Source organism: Dreissena polymorpha, chromosome 1, assembly GCF_020536995.1.
Source record: "Dreissena polymorpha isolate Duluth1 chromosome 1, UMN_Dpol_1.0, whole genome shotgun sequence".
NCBI lineage: Eukaryota > Metazoa > Mollusca > Bivalvia > Myida > Dreissenidae > Dreissena > Dreissena polymorpha.
Window position 1 is genome coordinate 169,993,747 of NC_068355.1, and position 21,230 is coordinate 170,014,976.

Here is a 21,230-nt window from a genome sequence, read left to right on the forward strand (position 1 = left end):
ATTGGATTAACGATGGCAATAAGGTAAGCGTGTCGGAAACCTGTGTTTACACGTTAATTTACATAAACTGTATTCATACATGTCTTAAATAAACTATGGCATACCGTTTTAGTCATTGTTTTGTTAAAGTAAAAAATACATTTGTTAACTGTTTTCGTTAGTTGTTGTATATAATAAAAGGAATATTACGCTAGTCAATTGTTCCAAGAGTTTGTATCACTCTCGTGGCTTGTGCTATTTCGCATCACACTCGAGACTCCGCCTCTCGTGTGATACGTCATCACACAAGCCACTCGAGTGATACAAATTCTTGGAACAATTGACTAGCGTAATATTCCGTATGTATTTGCACCTGACAATATGTCAGCACATCATGGCAATATATTTGCACTGAAGTAATAACACAGTCAGTTTAAAACAAGTGTATAACCAGTTTCATGCCTTGAATCCCCTGATCCATTAACTCTTTCAGTGCTTGAACCGAGTTTTGAAGGCCTTTGCAAACAGTTTGGATCCAGATGAGATGTCAAACAACGTGGCGTCTCATCAGGATCCAAACTCTTTGCTATTCTGATAGTGGTCTTTGAAAAAAATGAAGAAAATTATGATTTTAGAAATTCAGCAGACGACATTTTAGAAGATGACAGATTTCCCAGCATGCAAAGGGTTAAATTGGAGTTACAATGTAGTCATACATCTGCATGTAAGAAGTAAGGCTTCTTTTGTACCACTGATTTCTTAGCTAGACCACAGGATAATAAAGCAGTTTATTTGTTGGAATAATTTTTCCAATGAAAATAAGAACAAAGCTGTTTTTTGTCAAAATCTTTTATTTCATACCAAAAAAAAATTACAACTTGTAAAAACCCACAGCTTAATTAAAAAAAAACAAAAAAAAACAGGTACTTTTTTCTACATAATGATTTGAATAATGGGAGATGTCTAATTTGCAAAAAATAAATAAATGAGTCAATTTGTTGTTGGTGTTAAAGTTTAAAGATATAAAAAAAAGAGTTAAGCTTTTGACAAATGTTTTATAGTCAGTAAGTTATAAAGTCTGCGATGTAAATGTCAGAGATATCATGAAAGAAATCTCTATGGTTGGTCAGGCCAACAAGATTTCTTACCATGGTATCTCTGACATCTACATCACAAGACAAGCAAAATACAAACTGACTTAACACATAACAAAAAATGTCTGCAATTTAAATGTCAGAGATATCATGGAAGAAATCTCTATGGTTGGTCAGGCCAACAAGATTTCTTACCATGGTATCTCTGACATCTACATCACAAGACAAACAAAATACAAACTGACTTTACACATAACAAAAAATGTCTGCAATGTAAATGTCAGAGATACCATGGAAGAAATCTCTATGGTGGTTCAGGCCAACAAGATTTCTTACCATGGTATCTCTGACATTTACATCACAAGACAAACAAAATACAAACTGACTTTACACATAACAAAAAATGTCTGCAATGTAAATGTCAGAGATACCATGGAAGAAATCTCTATGGTGGTTCAGGCCAACAAGATTTCTTACCATGGTATCTCTGACATCTACATCACAAGACAAGCAAAATATATTTACATGAAAGACATAACAAAAAATGCTGTAACAATTTATATACAAAAAGTGTTTGGTAAGCAAAAAATACGTTCTTGGAGTCGCCAGTGACGTTTCCTGTTCTGATTTCCTTGACAGAGATGTTGTTGACATTGAATCCAACATCAGTGGTGATGTTGGCAGGGGAGAATGTGACCACCATGCCGGGCTTGAGGATACCTGTCCCCACTTGGCACTGTTACAATACCTCCAATTTTGTAGGCGTCCTGGAGTGGCAGAGCAGTCGCTTCTAGTATGGTCAAGGCGAAAGCCTCAAACAGGGTCTTTCAAGACACATTGCCTTCCTTCCTCTCAACGGCCCATCCCTTGTAACAGGGCATCTTATCTGTTGATTCAATCATGTTGTCTCCATTCAATCCAGAAATTGGGACAAATGCAACTTCATTCTCAATTTCCACATAGTTTCATAAATAAATTGGTACATAAAACATAAACTATACCCAACAAACCAGAGCCACCAAATTATTAACAGAGTTACTTAAATGATTGAATACCAAAATGTTTTGAAAAACTAAATATTCTTATCATTTCTAACATTCCCAAGCAAAATCACAAAAAGTTTACATTTGACATAGTTTCTTAACAATATTATGAATAAATATACTCAGCTTCTAAATTTGTACATAAAACCTAAACTATACCCAACACACCAGAGCCACCAAATTATTAACAGAGTTACTAAAATGATTGAATACCAAAATGTTTTGAAAAATTGAATATTCTTATCATTTCTAACATTCCCAAGCAAAATCACAAAAATTTTACATTTGACATAGTTTCTTAACAATATTATGAATAAATATACTCAGCTTCTAAATTTGTACATAAAACCTAAACTATACCCAACACACCAGAGCCACCAAATTATTAACAGAGTTACTTAAATGATTGAATACCAACATGTTTTGATAAACTTAATATTCTTATCATTTCCAAACAAAATCACAAAAAGTTTACATTTGACATAGTTTCTTAACAATATTATGAATAAATATACTCAGCTTCTAAATTTGTACATACAACCTGAACTATACCCAACACACCAGAGCCACCAAATTATTAACAGAGTTACTTAAATGATTGAATACCAACATGTTTTGATAAACTTAATATTCTTATCATTTCCAACATTTTCAAACAAAATCACAAAAAGTTTAGATTTGACATAGTTTCTTAACAATATTATAAATAAATATACTCAGCCTCCACACCACACACTGAATTAACAATTATGAAACAATAAGTTTAAATGTTCACATTAATAAAATTATTGAATACCAAAATTATTTGAACAAGAGATGTTTTTGTCAGAAACACAATGCCCCCTACTGCGCTGCTTTGAAAAAAAAAAGAAAGAAAAGAAATCGAAACCTTCACGCAAAACCTAAACGCAAAACCTAAATGCAAAGTGTGATGGAATTTCAGACAGACAGACGGACAGTGCGATCACTATATGCCATCCTACCGGGGGCATAAAAAATAAATATTCTTATCATATTCAAAACATCAGATAATAAGTAGTGTATAAGAAATTAACAAATGAAATAAAAGCTTGTTGTTATAAGCCTACACCAATGTGAAATATCTTAAATAACTGATCCTACCTCAGTATTGAGGTACAGATTAACAAATAACTGATCCTACCTCAGTATTGAGGTACAGATTAACTGATCCTTCCTCAGTATTGAGTTACAGATTAACTGATCCTTCCTCAGTATTGAGGTACAGATTAACAAATAACTGATCCTTCCTCAGTATTGAGGTACAGATTAACAAATAACTGATCCTTCCTCAGTATTGAGTTACAGATTAACTGATCCTTCCTCAGTATTGAGTTACAGATTAACAAATAACTGATCCTACTTCAGTATTGAGGTACAGATTAACTGATCCTTCCTCAGTATTGAGTAACAGATTAACAAATAACTGATCCTTCCTCAGTATTGAGTTACAGATTAACTGATCCTTCCTCAGTATTGAGTTACAGATTAACAAATAACTGATCCTACTTCAGTATTGAGTTACAGATTAACTGATCCTTCCTCAGTATTGAGGTACAGATTAACAAATAACTGATCCTACTTCAGTATTGAGTTACAGATTAACTGATCCTACCTCAGTATTGAGTTACAGATTAACAAATAACTGATCCTACTTCAGTATTGAGTTACAGATTAACTGATCCTACCTCAGTATTGAGTTACAGATTAACAAATAAGTTGCCTTTATATGATAATAAAAAAAATTATTACCAAAATAGTGATGAAATTACACTATGACAAAAATTTGATAAATTTGGATTGATAATGTAATAAATCAAATTACCTATTGATTGAGTAATTGAAAAAAGAACTATTTTTTTATAAGGTATAATACTTGGTAAATTACTTGGTTCTGTGGATAAAACTAAAGAATTGTTATTAATTGGCAAATCCCAGATTCCTTTCCCTCCCAAACATTATTAACATATCCAAATTTCTGTTCCCTCCATCAACCCCATTTATGGGCCAAAAAGAATTAAAACGACACAAACATCTCAAGGACACTGAATACTCATAATATTGCACGATTTTTATTTTTTATTAATAAGTCAAAACACAACTCAAATTGTGCCTTATAAAGGGATATCCAGAATAATTGACCATAGAAGGATATCATTATAGAAATTTTCTAGTTCACTATAAGTAGTAAACAAACAAAAACACACACAGTTGACACAGTATTGAAATTTTGCTGCCCAGGAATCAAATATCAAATACAAAAGTTAAGAGACAACGGATTACAATACTTGCCATATCAAAGGGAAGAAATGTGAATGATTCATATCTATAATTGTAAAGAAAATAAATACACAAATTTAAAGAATAGGAAATCAATCACGGAGAGAAAACTAGAAGAAGAAAAAAAACAACCACTATGTTTTTAGTATCAACACCTTTCAAAATAATACACAATGAACTGAAACCCCCAACACAATGAACTGAAACCCCCAACACAATGAACTGAAACTCCCAACACAATGAACTGAAACCCCCAACACTCAGACTGAACTGAAACCCCCTACACAATGAACTGAAACCCCCAACACAATGAACTGAAACCCCCAACACAATGAACTGAAACCCCCAACACAATGAACTGAAACTCCCAACACTCAGACTGAACTGAAACCCCCAACACTTAGACTGAACTGAAACCCCGAACACTTAGACTGAACTGAAACCTCTAACACTCAGACTGAACTGAAACCCCCAACACTCAGACTGAACTGAAACCCCCAACACTTAGACTGAACTGAAACCCCCAACACTCAGACTGAACTGAAACCCCCAACACTCAGATTGAACTGAAACCCCCAACACTCAGACTGAACTGAAACCCCCAACACTTAGACTGAACTGAAACCCCCAACACTTAGACTGAACTGAAACCTCCAACACTTAGACTGAACTGAAACCCCCAACACTTAGACTGAACTGAAACCCCCAACACTCAGACTGAACTGAAACCCCCAACACTTAGACTGAACTGAAACCCCCAACACTCAGACTAAACTGAAACCCCCAACACTTAGACTGAACTGAAACCCCGAACACTTAGACTGAACTGAAACCTCTAACACTCAGACTGAACTGAAACCCCCAACACTTAGACTGAACTGAAACCCCCAACACTCAGACTGAACTGAAACCCCCAACACTCAGACTGAACTGAAACCCCCAACACTTAGACTGAACTGAAACCCCCAACACTTAGACTGAACTGAAACCCCCAACACTCAGACTGAACTGAAACCCCCAACACTCAGACTGAACTGAAACCCCCAACACTTAGACTGAACTGAAACCCCCAACACTTAGACTGAACTGAAACCTCTAATACTCAGACTGAACTGAAATCCCCAACACTTAGACTGATGACCACATGAAGAAATTTAATCATAAAAACAATAAAGTCGCTACTTAACAGAAATTTTCGACCATACGAAAACTAAATGAAGGAACATGAAACTTTAATTTATGCTGATGTATATGCCTGTAATGCATACAGCCTTTAAATTTGCACCGTGACTTTTTTTACCATAAGTTCAATTGTGAATTCATTAAATATATTAGTATAAAGGTATAAAACAAATGATGACCCAAAATGTGTTCTTTGTAGAAGAAGAAAAAAAAGCAACACAAAGTAAATGTTGTGTATGTGTAGCTATTTCCCAACATATAATTAGCAACATATTTGTATTAATGTTAAGGTTTTGTGCAATTTATGAGCTTATGATGACACATTCTGGTATTAACCCTTTGCATGCTGGGAAATTTGTCGTCTGCTAAAATGTCGTCTGCTGAATTTCTAAAATTAGCATTTTCTTCGATTTTTTTCACAGAATACTATCAGAATAGCAAACAGTTTGGATCCTGATGAGACGCCATGTTCTGTGGCGTCTCATCTGGATCCAAACTGTTTGCAAAGGCCTTCAAAATTCGGTTCCCGCACTGAAAGGGATAATGCAGGGCAACATGGACCACATCTGTAAAACAGCTAAAAGTACACATCATTGCACAATGCATATGACACTTCAAGCTTCTTTACTGGTGTAAGTTTCAAAATATTTGTCAACATAATTTTTTCATAGCATTCTTATTGGCTTATTTTACTTCACCAAATCAAATGCAGATATACTTGGCAAACTTTAAATAGTTGTGTGGTGTAAGTATTATACTTGTATTTATCAACATGTTTTGTATAAGACATTTATAAAGAATGTTTCTTTTTAAAATTAATTCCTAAACTTGTTTCATAAAAGATTGTAAGAAATGTCACAACTCATGTTAGATCCTTACTATTTAACCGACATTTAGTAGCAAACCTTCAAGCATGAATAAATTAAAATTATATTGATAAATATATTAGGTTTTGCACTGCAATCAAATCTATCAAAGCTTATCAAAATGAGAATACTGTTATGGATTCATTTACTGTTATAGATTCATTTAGCATTTGCATGCTGGGATTTTTGTCGTCTGCTAAAATACCGTCTGCATAATTTTTAAAACTGTCATTTTCTTCGTTTTTTTTTTTAAAGACTACCATCATAATAGCAAACAGTTGCGATCCTGATGAAACGCCAAAATTCGGTTCCAGCACTGAAAGGGTTGATCTTGTGACATACATGTACAGACAAAACCAAATAGGGATATGGGAAACAATTCAAGCACCATATTTGTGCTTAAATGGACTTCATAAGTACACTGCCATTTATAATCATGGGTGCCACCGCTTTTTTTGTAATGCACTAATAAACGATCCAATGATACTTCTGAGGTGGCGCTTACGTCCCGAAGTTTTAAGAATACATGGACAATTTCACTGGTTTAGTAGGTTTTACATGTTTTCAACATATTTCGAATAAGTTTCGAAATTTGTCAATTAAGGGCGATTTGGAAAAGATTAATTCATCTACAAATGTACAGAATCATACAATCTCAACCCATTGGAAACATGAGGGAAATGTATACATAATGATGAGGTGGAGATTTTAAAAGCAAATATATTTTTGCCTGTGTGACAAGAAAATTTCCTTCCAATTAAATCGCTTACAACATCAAACGATTGCTTATAAAGTAAACAAGTTGCTTCATTAACAAAAACATAGGCTCATTGCCCTATTCGGTACCCCTCGCAGATTATCATAATCGGACTCGGGAGAAATACGGGTTGAAAGTAGTCCGCCCACGTGATACCATTCTAAGAATGTTACAACAACAAAAACAATAACAACGACGGCGTCCATAATTCCTGTAGAGTTTGTACTTGCTCTGGCTTCAGAGCATAGAAAATCCCCATTTTCATCTTTGCAAAATGTAAACAACTCGCAAAACCGGCCATGTTTGTTTTTACTATATAATTTTGATTCGCGTAGGCCCGCGTAGGTAGACCGCAATACCGCTTCCAAAATGTGTATTCATACTATCTCCTTCGAGGTACTTATCCGATGTTTGACGGAAAGGGCCGAGAATGTGCGATTGTCATTGCCCATGTAATCGGTACTTGTGCATTCTTCCAAAAGAGATGGAGCCAATGCCAAGGAGGTGGCGCTGAGAACAGGAGGTGGTGCCAATGCACTATATGCTTTGACAGTTGTATCACAATTATATCATCACATGACTTTAATTTGATAGATATTGTTTCTTTTAAATATGATTTTTTTTTCAGTATAAATACGTTAACCCAAATTTTTTCAGATCAAACGAACGTTGTATAATGGAAAATATGATGATGTTAATATTTAAATACATAAGGAACCAACTATTTAATAACTAGTGTGTACATGTATGTTCAGTAAAGATTTAGGTTCAAGCATTAACATTGAAAAATAAAAAATTAAATTAAATAGGAACATTATCTTTCAAATTACAGAAAGTCATGAGATAATATATTATGATACGACTGTTGACCCATGTATTGTGCATTGGTGACACCTCCTTGGCATAAGGGCTTCATCTCTATTGGAAGAATGCAAAAGTATATTTAAGATCGGAAAAAAGACTTAGTTGTTGTTAATGCAGCAATTTGTTTATGTTATTAGCAATCATTTGATGTTGTTAGCGATTTAATTGGGTGGAAAACTGCTGGAAACACAGGCGAAAAAACATAGATTTGCTTTTAAAATCTCCACCTTGTCATAACTTATACATTTCCCAAACATTTCCAAATGGGTTGTGATTATATGTTTCTGTACATTTATTTTGTGGTTCAACAAATCTTCGTTGAATGGCACTAAATTGTCTGATTTTGAAACTTATACGAAATATGTTGAAAAAACATATAAAACCTATTAACCTTGTAGATTTCTGCATGTATTTAAAAAAAACTTTCATTCATTAGCAACCCCTTGGAAATATCATTGGCTTGTGTATGAGTGCATCTCAAAAAAGAGGTGGTGCCTGTGATTAACGGCAATGGAGTAGGTGAAGTTGGATAAGATATACCATAAACAAATAAATAGTAATGACCTTTGTGTTTTAAAATAAAATAAGAACTTGAAATATAAATACCTGATGGAATTTGTATTTTTACTTATAAACTGATTAATGACTTTCTAAACATAAGTTAATAATTCTTTGACTGGGATAAAACAAGAAATAAACTGAATAATCTTGTAATTTTGATTATAAAATCATACTTTAATAAAAGATTTAATGTTTGTATAAAAATATTATATTTCTATGTTGTGGAAAAATAAATTGAAAGCCATAAAACATGGCTACGTACTTTATTATGTGAACTTTGTTCACAGCAACTTTGTTCAAGTTGTTATGACTTGCTATGCATTTGTTAATAGAAAAAAATAATTAAATGCATTTTTTTTCCATTTAACACAAGAAATGAATCAGGAGTCTTATTATCATCCGCATTGTTTCCTTCATTTCATCATTATTATTATCTTTGTCATCATCACCATTACCATCATCTATCGAATTAAGAAATCAAATTATTTGTTTAATTATCTTCATCATCATATGCATCATCATAATCATCATCATCATCATCATCATCATCATCATCATCCTATAAAGAAATACAAGAAATATCTTTAAAAAAGATATACGGCGTTTAATTGTGGTTGGACTTGGTGAAAGGTAAAGAATTTAAAGAATGAAATCAAAGATTAGCATATATCTTTTTCTGTGCAGTTTTTAGCTGCATTTCACGCAGTACGGGATATTTACACGTTTTACTTTACATGATTACATACTGCTAATCATATATCTATAGATATAAAAAAAAAGAAGAATGGAAGTTTAAATTAAAACATGTTAGTCAACCGGCCACACAGGAAGTATCTGTACATATTTTAAATATTAATTTGCTCGTTCTGTGGACAAACCTATTTTGTGGTTTGTCAGGCATTGCTTTTTGATTCGATTATTAACAGTATCGGGAATCATCTAGCTCATGCTCAATACATTGTTCAATATGGTGGGGTAACTCTTGTTGAATTAATCAAACATAATATTTATCATGGTTTTGTTGAAAACACATTAAGAATCTTTTATTGAGATACCATAATTATATCGGCGAATATCTTCATTTAACATCTGGTCTAAATAAAATCCCAGTACACCTAGTTCACGCGATACCGTCTATATTATATAAAGATCCCTGTACTGACTGCGCGAACTCACCCTGATACCTTGGGGCTTGGAATGCAATGCTAAAAGTGTGGTCACGATTTAATGGCTTGAACGACAGCTTGTTTAAAACTTTATGCTTTTACATGTTTAATGTTCAATTTCGAAAACAATTAAATATGGTTTGGCAAAAACTAAAATCAGGATATCAAAAAACGATACTTTTATGAACTAAAATATACTAGTACACAGACAGCAATATGGTAATAATAACTAAATATGATAACATAGCCTTTAAGTTCAAACGCTCGGGCGCTGAAAATCCTCTGAATATAAAGGGCACACACAAACTGTATTGATGTTGAGAATTAAGTATGAAACTGCTCTATCTCTCAAGCCTTTTCATTAGAGATACAATTGTTTCATGCTGAATACGCAGTAAACATCGATGCTAAACGAGCTGTAGTATCCCTTTTCATACCAAATACTTCCCAAAAAATGAAAGTCGATGGAATAACATATAATGCAAATGTGAAATCTGTTTGTAGATTGCACGCCGAAAAATAAAAAATGCAATATTACATTCATAACATAAGTATCATCAATACCAACATTATCACAACTGGGTATGTCAGTTAGGAGAATTTGGTTCTCCAAATCATGAAAACTGTTTCAACAGTTTAAGGAACATGCTGATTGGTTGCATTTATTTACAGTCTTTATCAGTTTACATGTTCTTGAACATACCTTTTAAAAACAATCGTCAAGTCCAACACAATAATACAACTTAAATAGCCCATCACAATATACTTGTGAAGATATTTTAATTGTTAATTAAAGCGATCATAAATGACCTTAATGTTCAATTTAAATGAAATGTATGCCAGTAATGATCAACTTCTATAATTATGTAATTTGCCTCTTTGTGTTTTTATAATGTTATTTATTTATTTATTATATTTTTTATTTTTATTTGTTTTATTTTGACGCCCAACAAATCTCTTCAACAACACCATCATCAACAAGGCTTGTCACCATACAATGACTAATGTCCCCTTTTCCACATTTTTCGAAACCTAAACACAAAACTTACGCGCAAGGTGTGACAGAATTTCAGACAGACAGACGGACGGACTGACAGACAGACGGACAGTGCAATCACTATATGCCCATCTTCAGGGGCATAAGAACACGTTGCGAATCCCTCCTTGTGTACACACCAGCCTTTACCGACATGTAAGGCCATGATAAGCATTATTGGTTTCAAGAATGAAAGAGGATTAAAGAATAAACAAGAAAATTTGTTGAATTGATATGCCCCGCCAAACTAGAGCTTTGTCACAGACGTGACGTATACCCCTATATGCTCCATTGGCACAGAATATATATATATAAAGTGCTATAACTCTGTTATTAACAGATGGTGTACAATGCCATTTGGCTTGCATCATCCTCTTATCCATATATATACTCATACCAAGTTTCAATGAAATCTGCCAAAGCACTTCCAAGATATGGCTCTGGACACAAAAGTGCCGGACAGACGGAAGGACGGACGTACGGACCATGCAAAAACAATATCCCTCTGCCGGCGAGGGATAATTATGCACTGTATAGATATTAGATGTTTGCCTCAGTAATGCGCAAGCAATACCTACAATGTAGGTGTTATTCTTTTGCACAACAATTTTCATCATCAGCCAACATTCATTGAAAACATACAGACATATGCTTGGTTGGTTAGTTCTGCTTTTATGAATTAATTGTAAGATTTATTATTCTCAATATGCAATATTTATTATATTTGGGTAATTATATTTAATTGCTTGCAGTTGCTCTAATTATTTTTTTACTATAAACAATATATTTTCCCACTTGCTGTTCTAAATTCAGAAACTATTATGTTTATTTTCCTTCCAAAGAACTAAAGGATATAAACGGTGTGCGTGATTTTTTCATGGGAAAAATACTGTTATTGTATTGTTAGTGACAGTAAAATGGTTACAGGCAGTAAACAAACACTGGTGTCAAGACATGAAAAAGTCAAGTGCACAACATATTGAGAAAACATACTAGGGATTTATAATAATGTGACTTGGTTGTCTTGATACCATGGTTTTTTTTTTATGAATGGTCTGTAATTCACCAATTGATGTTTAGTTGGTAAATTGATGTATGTAACTGACTTACTTCAAACAAAATGCTGTACACATGTGTCATAGATAGCCCTCAAAATGACTTTCAAAGTTTATGGCAAATACTATTTAAACTAATAGAATTGCAGTTAATCATGACAAGACAAAATCAACACATTGTGTTTTTTTTTTTAAATAAATATATTAATATATAACTTTTACGTAACTGTTAAGTATATTATGTATGGATGGCTGGGGTTGTTTTGGCTTTAAGATAATGTTAAACTCTTTATGTTTACAATGTAATTGGTTCAGACTCAATCATAAATTGGCTTGTAATTATTTTGATATGCAATTTGGTCAAAAGTCTACAAATGAGACTGGTAATGAGTATTGCATGGAGTCCCCATGGAGACTTCTGAGACACTACAGAGTGCCATGAAAGATGGCCAACAGAGATCACCGACGCCTTCAAAGTGAAAACCAGAGTCCTTTCTTGTTCTTGCTGGCCAAAGACTTGGTAATGAAGACCTCAACAGAATACAACGGAACATAATCCAGTGGACAACAGTTGGACAACCTAAACTTTGCCAACTTCTCTCCCACACCCAACAACAGATGCAGGAAAAGACAAACATGGTTGCGGACAACTCAGCTAGACTGGGCCTCACCATCAACAGAGGGAAGGGCAAGACTAACGCATCCAACAACACACCCATCACAGTCCAAGGCGAGACGCTGGAGAGGGTAGACTGAGCCTCACCTATCTCAGCAGCATTCTGTACAACTATGAAGAAAAGGATGAAGAAGTCAGAACCCCATCGGTAAAGAACGAACAGCCTTCCAGCAGCTGAAGAACATCTGGGGATCCAGCGCAATTGGCACATCACCAAGATAAGGCTCTTCAATACTTTTCTGAAGCAAATACTCCTTTATGGAGCTGAGACTTGGCAAACCACTGTCACCACCATAAACAAAATACAGGTCTTCATCAACAACTTCCTCAGTAAGATCCTCAAGATTCCAACGAAGTATTATGGAGAAGAACAGAGCAGTAGCCCGTTGAAGAAGACATCCTTCAGAGACATTGGCGATGCATAAGAGAACAAGATAATCACTCACCTGGAACCCCCAAGGGAATAGGAGAGGGTGGCCCAGAAACACCTGGCGCAGCGACCTGGATGCAGATGCTGGTCACATGGGCAAAACGTGGGGACAGCTGAAAAGACTCGCCCAGAACCGAGACGCCTGGAAGAAGCTGGCGACCTATGTCCCAGAGACGAGACCACAGCGGAAGATGAGATGAATGAAGGAGTATAAGTCTTATTTTATGTCTTGCCACTGTGCTCGGTCTTAAAAAATCTGAACAGGGCGATTTAAATGTAAAGTTTTGTTGTTCTAATATAAGTATAAATATATCATTGTTACATCTTTGGTTTATAATGAAAACAAAGCGATAAGAAAACAAGAATAGTGATCAAGGCAGATGGAGACCATACATCTTTGGCTTTGTGATATAACGTCGAAACCAGATGGCTCGAACTCACTTTGCTTGAATTTCCAGTTGGCTCGAACTCTCCTTGAAGCACTGTTTTTTTTTGCTATATGTTTATATAGATTTTTGTCGGACGGCTCGAACTGTTTTCACAGTCCCAGTCACTGTGTTCACGTGTTCTTTTGTTCTGTTTGCTCGAACTCGCTTTGGGTCGTATAGAACTGTTAATCGATAAGGACCTTTTGATAAAAGGCACGCTGTTATTGATATCACATCGGTTGCAAACATGTCAATAACTCAATCGTTAATTGTTTTGAGTAAAAGTTAACAATTTGTATAGATTATTATGGATGAAACAGTTAAATATATTCTTGCTGAGCAATCTAGAGAAGGCCCCAGTACCCAATCCAGGTGGAATAGAAAGTTTCTTGAAGGCCACTAAGGAGTGCAGACCAGACTGGCATAATGTCATTCTAAAAAAAACAACAACATAAATTTATAAATGTAGTGCTGTTTTATATTTAATTGATGTGTAAATACTAAATAGTGCTGATGATTTATTGTGTGTTTCTTAATTCGCTGTTACTTGAACCTGTATATGTGCTACGTTAAAATGTGCTGATATAATTTACCATATGATATTTGTTTGATTGAATGTGTAACTGTTGTTCATATTGTTGAATCACATTATTAAGTATTTATTTGGTTCTTATTAATTCAAAAGAGGAATGTAGAACAAAGTAGTACATAGTTAAGGCAGTATGAATACTATTCAACAGGAGGTGCAAATGTATTGCAGACTTCTGGTAGAAAACAAAAGTATATTAGAAATCGGATGGCTGGAATTATTGAAGGCTCAAACAATTGTGTCGGTCCCGGCGAGTTTGAGCCATCGGGTTTCGACTTTAATTAAGGCAGTGGATGAAAGGGAGGCTAGATATGTAAGCCCATTGGCTAAGGAGGTATGGTGGTTAACAAGATGTTTGGCCCTTGGCTAAAGCAGATGCCACCAAGCAAAAGGCTAATGGTAGGAAGGTGGATAATGGTCTCACTACTTTGTCCGAAGATGGTCGGATAGGTTTACTTCTGCGGGTGGCTCTGCTAACCCAGAAATTGCCAAGCGGAAGGCTTATGGTCTGTAGCTGATAGTGGTGTCAGCCCATCGTCGGGAGAGAGACGGGAGCAGAGATGGCAGGATAGAGGACAGATTTACTTTAAATATATGATAATGCTGGTAATTATTTTGATATGCACTTTGATGTCAGGGCTGTTAGTGGGACGGGCAAGGGGTACTAGTCCTCCTTCAGGTCTTGGTCCCCGGCTCTTTTATTAAAAAAAATAGGCAAGGTCAAGAATCAAGTCAAATAAAATTCATTTTAAATAAAGGTGTGTTAGTATCCATATACAGCTTATTGATTTTGTAGTGAAATAGAATCTAATGAAATAGAATGGGGTTGTGATTTCAAAGGATTCATTAAACATGAGATAATGTTTGATGTCATAATAAGTATTGAAGGTCCCCTTGCCTCATACTTCTTATAAAAGGAAGACTGAAGGGACTGAAATAGATTCATTCCCTCATACACAGAATAGGAACAAGAGACTGTAATGAGCACCTTTGATTCTGCTTTTAATGCACTCTTAACGATTTTTGTTAGAAAAGACAACATCCCAAATAGTACAAAAAAAAGTGATCTTATATGTCGGTGATTAGTACGGGAGCAGCGGGGCAACAGAAGTGGCAACAAGGAGGACGACAGGGGCAGACCTGGAGCAGCGATGCAAACAAGTATTTTCATGGGGATGGCCTTATGAAGATAATTGAAGTGTCCCAGGACAGTGGTACTTAGTGCGCTCAACCTGCTGGGAAAAACCCTTCTGAAGTTCGGGTCGACACTGTTGATGTCTAGAGCAGCCTTAAAGGAGGCGAATACCTGGGCAGCCAGGGTAAATTTGACCTACTTTGGCTCAAAATTAAATGTTTTCCCCTGAAAGGTCAGAGGGGCAGATCAGTACATAAAGTAGTTGTGAAGACTCAGTGATGACCTGTAAAATAAACTGATTTAAACAACATGGAGTTACGGTGGCTAGAGATGTTTTGTTCCTTGGCTAATGTGAGATTGTGGCAAGTATTGTGTTGAGAGTATATGGGTTGATCAAGTTATTTTTAATTAAAGTATAACTAGCAAAGCAAGAGAAGCAGAAAAGTACTTAGCACAATCACATATTGTTTACTTCAAATGAAATGAAATTTATAATAAGCATGTTTATGCCAATTGCAACACATTAACTCGAATTTCTTATAGAACAGACATTGTGTGCGTGTGTTGAATAAATAAATCTGCACATATTAGTGGAGATTTTTCAACAGTGTAAATGCTGGTTTACAAAAAGGTATTTTCTGCTGTTGGTTGCTATTGAATACCACTTTTTTGTTTATTTTCTGGCACTAAAGTAGATGCCATCTAGAAATGTTTGATGCCTTAGTTTAAAGATGGATGGGTTGGCAAAGGTTGGGGGGGCAGCAGGTGGGGCTATATGTATTTGCCCCTTGGCCATTGAGTGATGGTGCTTAGTCAGCAGCTGGAGTGACCGGGGCGACAATCACCAGCAGAAGATTTTATTGAAGACAACTCTGAAGAATCACAAAGCAAAATGCTTAAGGTCGGAAGGTGGATAATGGTCTCACTCCTTTGTCTAAAGATGGTCAGATAGGTTAACTTCTGCGGGTGGCTCTGCTAACCCAGCATTTGCCAAGCAGAATGTTAATGGTCCATAGGTGATAGTGGTCTCAGCCCATTGTTGGAAGAGGGACGGGAGCAGAGGTGGAAGCATAGAGGACAGATATAGTTTAAATATATGATAATGCTGGTAATTATTTTGATATGCACTTTGATGTCATGGCTGTTAGTGGGGCGGGCAAGGGGTACTAGTCCTCCTTCAGGTCTTTGCCCCCGGCTCCTTTATAAAAAAAATAGGCAAGGTCAAGAATCAAGTCAAATAAAGTTTATTTCAAATAAAGGTGTGTTATAGTATCCTTATACAACTTATTGATTTTGTAGTGAATAGAATGGATTGAAATATACTGTAGGATGTGGTATTATAGTATGTATTAAACATGAGATTATGTGTTTGATGTCATACTAAGTATTAAAGGTCCCCTTGCCTCATACTTCTTATAAAAGAAGTGAAGAACATAAACATTAAAATACACAGGATTGAGAGTATATGCGTTCTTCAAGTAATTTTTAATTAAAGGTAAACCAACAGAGCAAGAGAAGCAGACAAGCACTTAGCAGAACAAGTAGTTTAACTCCAGTATACAAATGTACATTTAAAAGGAACAACTCAGTGTTCCAGACATCCTGGAACCTTGCACAGCCACATAAACTTGGAAATTACACAAGTGGCATGAACCTGGTAGAAGTCATATTGTACTCAGCCAAGACCCAATAAATGAGTCTGAACAAACAGTTTTGAGAAAAATATTTGGGCAGCTGAATTGGGTTGTACAGGGTTCTAGGCCAGACATGGCGTTTGAGATGATTGCATTAAGCACAAAACTTTAAAATGGGTCTGAAAAAGACTTGTTAAGGGCAAATAAAACCATAAGGAAATTAACAATGCAAATTCAAAGTTGAAGGGTAAAGTCTGTGTAGTAGTATTTTCTGATGCTTTGTTAGTGAACATTAATGACGGCAGTGGGAGCACCTTAGCACATATTGTTTGGTTGATGGATAAATTTGGACACTGTTGTCCCATAAGATCTAAAGCGAATAAAATATGCATAGTAGTGTGTTCCACTATTGCCGCAGAGGCACTAGGACTTCAAGAAGGACTAGAAGCGGGTATTTACTTTAGACATATGTTGAAGAAGATACTCGGGTTAGAAGATACTGATATTGACATACAAGTATTCATTGACAATAGAAGTGTAATGGAGGCAGTCCACAAGACTTGTTCGTAATAAACGATTGAAAATAGACATTGCCGCAATTCAGGAAGAACTTAAGACAGGTGAAGTCAAATCGTTGAAATGGATCCCTGGCTCTTTACAATTGGCCAACATTATGACCAAACAGGGAGCTGCCAGTTTCACATTATTGGAAGTCCTACAATCAGGGAAAATGACTGATCAAATTGTGAAAATAGCCATGGAGAAATTAAATGGTTAATTCAATTGCTGTATTTCAGGACGATAAAACATTTGATAGACAACATGGACTAGTGACCAGAATGATAACTTTAAAGACTAGAATCAGAGCATGTTAACGTTGACAACATTTGAAAATTGATAGAGACTTTCTGTTACATTGTAAAAGATAATTTTATATCTTTGTTTAAAGTTACTTTATTTATCAATTTTGATATAAATCAATTCATGTTGATATTTTTTAGTTGTTGATCTTAGAAATTTTCTTTAAAGAAAGAAAAAAAAAAGAAAGTATAATTAATGTTAACTTTGTACAGCTTAATATTAATATTCACAATGTAAGGGGAAATACTCCTCCAGTCTTGTTAAGAATGCAGGGGAGAGAACTTGAGTTAGTTTTATAGAGCACATGTTTTGTAGACAAATACAGATTAGAAACTTAATCAGTGTTCAACTAGATTAAACAGAGCCTCATTTCCTCCTCACATATAATGAACATTTAGGGAAAAACAGAAAGAACTTAAAATAGTTTTGGTATGATGAAAATGTTAACATATAGTCATTTGAACCAAAATCAATTTATTGCCTCATACATATAGTAACATACAATAAGAGAAAGTCTACAAGAACTTGAATTCTTTTGGTATGAGCATCATTGCTTCATACATAATTTACTAGAAGAGAAAGTAAAAAAGAACTTGAATTTTTTTGGTGAACTTTAAATTATTTTGGTATGTGATTCCCTGCCTCTCATATAACAAGCAATAAAAAAAAACGGAAAAAACTTTAATACTTTGGGTATGAGCTTCAGTTATTGGTTAGAGCAAGAATCAAGTCACATAAAGTCCATTTCAAATAAAGGTGAGTATGTCCATGTACAGCTTATTGATTTTGTAGTGAAATAGAAGGGAATGAAATAGACTGTAGGATGGTGTATTATAGGATTTATTAAACATGAGATTATGTGTTTGATGTCATAATATGTATGAAAGGTCCCCTGGCCTCATTCTTCTTATAAAAGAAAGTGAAGAACATAATCATTAAAATACACGATATTGAGAGTATATGCGTTCTTCAAGTTATTTTTAATTAAAGGTAAGGTAAACTTACAGAGCAAGAGAAGCAGACAAGTACTTAGCAAAACAAGTAGTATAACTCCAATTTACAAATGGACATTTAAAAGGAACAACTCGGTGTTCCAGACATCCTGGAACCTTGCACAACCACACAAATATGGAAATTACACAAGTGGCATGATACAAAAGCTGACCAAAGATCATTGGATGATTGGAAAGTTAGCCACACCTCTTTGTTGCCAAATTTTCTTCCTTCAAGGAAAGTGCCCTGTTCACTGCAGTGTTAACTGGTCAGACTGTTCCACGGTTCCCAATGGCACCATAAATCACATAATGTATACTTGTAACGAAATGAAAGTTATAATGAGCATTTTGATGCCAATAGTGACCTATTTACTGTTTTTGTTGTAGAACCGACATTATGTGGATTTTTCAACAGTGTAATGCTGATGTATAGGAACGTGTTTTCTGCTGTTTGTTGCAATTAAATACGACTTGTTTGTTTATTTTCTCGCACTATTTTTTTGGAACTTTTAAATACTAAATAATTTTTTAACTACACTGTAAATAAAATATAAAGCAGTCAATGGGGACCAAGCCGCAAAACCAAGATATAAAGGGATTTGTTTTAAAAGTTTTGCAGGGCACTTGCTGGCAATCAGGGGAAGGTACCCAGGGCCCTCATGAGGGGGAATTTTTGCAGCGTTTCCCCCCTTTTTTTTTCTTACTCTCTAATTATTGCATTTGTACATAATTGCACTATTCATTACTTGTTTCATAATTAAATATATTTGACAAGATAAAATTAAAATAGAATTGAGACATAGTAATCATGACACACATCTTTCTTCTTTCTAAAAAAAAAAAAAAAAAAAAATATAGGGAAAAACTTTCCAACCAAAAGGGGAAAAAAGTGTACTTTTCAGGTGGACGAATGCGGCCGAATTTCAGCAGTGAATTTTACCGATTGAGGGCCCTGTTTTGTGACTGAAATGTGCCATATATGTTGCAATTTTGTGTTTATAGTTTATCATATAATTCGGCAATACATGAATTGTATATTAACCCTATCATAGAGATATTGGCATGCAGACCTTTTTTTGTGAATATACAGATACCCATATCCCATATGCGCTGAAACCCTCAAATGACCCATCGCTGTCATCATTGTCTTTATCAGGGCTTCTAATCGCGTCACCTTATGCCCTACACCTAAAGCTGCTACTGCTGCTACTGCTACTACTGCCACTACTGCTCATTGGGTCATTGTTGATCTGAAATGGCTTGTAGTCACCCGAGGGTGACTAGAAGGCGATTCATGTCACCCTTGAGTGACTTCAAGCCGATACTAGTCACTCTATGGTGACTTGAAGCCGCTTCATGTCACCCAAGGGTAACATGAATCGGCTTGAAGTCACCCTTGGGTGACATGAGGCAGCTTGAAGTCACCCGACAGGGGTGGCGAAATCAAATGTCCGAGTTGCCAGAGTCTTACATTTGCTTGTCTGGGCAACTGATTTTTTTCAATTAAGTTGTCCGTGGACAACCAGTCGGGTCGAGGAATACAATAAAATACATTGTAATTAAGTTTTACATAACGGAATGTTGACACGCGGTTACATTGTCAGTGCTATTTGCGAAGCAAATCAAGCTAAAACTCGGGCACTCTCCTGTGCGGTGATCTCCCTTATTCTATTTGAAACCGGGAGCATCCCCATTTTCATTATTCGGCCCGACTGTTAGACAGTGAACAGATTCGTTTGTTCGTCAATTCTGTATCTAACAAGGGCTGATTGTAAAACATGCATGCCCCCCATATGGGCTGTCGGTTGTAGTGGCAGCCATTGTGTGAATACGTTTTTTGTCACTGACCTTGACCTTTGACCTAGTGACCTGAAAATCAATAGGGGTCATCTGCGAGTCACGATCAATGTACCTATGAAGTGTCATGATCCTAGGCAAAAGCGTTCTTGAGTTATCATCCGAAAATCATTTTACTATTTTGGGTCACCGTGACCTTGATCTTTGACCTTGTGACCTCAAAATCATTAGGGGTCATCTGCGAGTCATGATCAATCTACCTGTGAAGTTTCATGATCCTAGGCACATGCGTTCTTGAGTTATCATCCGAAAAACCATTTTACTATTTCGGGTCACCGTGACCTTGACCTTTTACCTAGTGACCTCAAAATCAATAGGGGTCATCTGCGAGTCATGATCAATCTACCCATGAAGTTTCATGATCCTAGGCGTATGCATTCTTGAGTTATCATCCGGAAACCATTTTACTATTTCGGGTCACCGTGACCTTGACCTTTGACCTAGTGATCTCAAAATCAATAGGGGTCATCTGCGAGTCATGATCAATGTACCCATGAAGTTTCATGATCCTAGGCGTATGCGTTCTTGAGTTATCATTCAAAAACCATTTTACTATTTCGGAACACCGTGACCTTGACCTTTGACCTTGTGACCTCAAAATCAATAGGGGTCATCTGCGAGTCATGATCAATGTACCTATGAAGTTTCATGATCCTAGGCCCAAGCGTTCTTGAGTTATCGTCTGACAACCACCTGGTGGACGGACCGACAAACCGACAGACCG

At 35.6% G+C, this 21,230-nt stretch overlaps 2 long non-coding RNA genes across 7 annotated transcripts in view; one reads left to right on the forward strand and one right to left on the reverse strand.

Moving 5' to 3' along the window:
* LOC127860323 (uncharacterized) overlaps positions 1-21,230 on the forward strand; it is a 112,647-nt gene that overhangs the window by 48,855 nt on the left and 42,562 nt on the right. The window lies entirely within an intron of this gene.
* LOC127860307 (uncharacterized) lies at positions 858-7,019 on the reverse strand. 5 transcript variants are annotated; one of them, XR_008039694.1, is made up of 4 exons: positions 5,274-7,019; positions 4,988-5,065; positions 3,750-4,857; positions 858-3,311 (listed from the first exon to the last, which is right to left on the reverse strand). It is a non-coding gene; the product is annotated as an uncharacterized LOC127860307 (long non-coding RNA). The 5 variants fall into 5 exon arrangements; XR_008039693.1 differs by having other exon boundaries at positions 4,936-5,065; XR_008039698.1 differs by having other exon boundaries at positions 3,750-5,065; positions 5,378-7,019.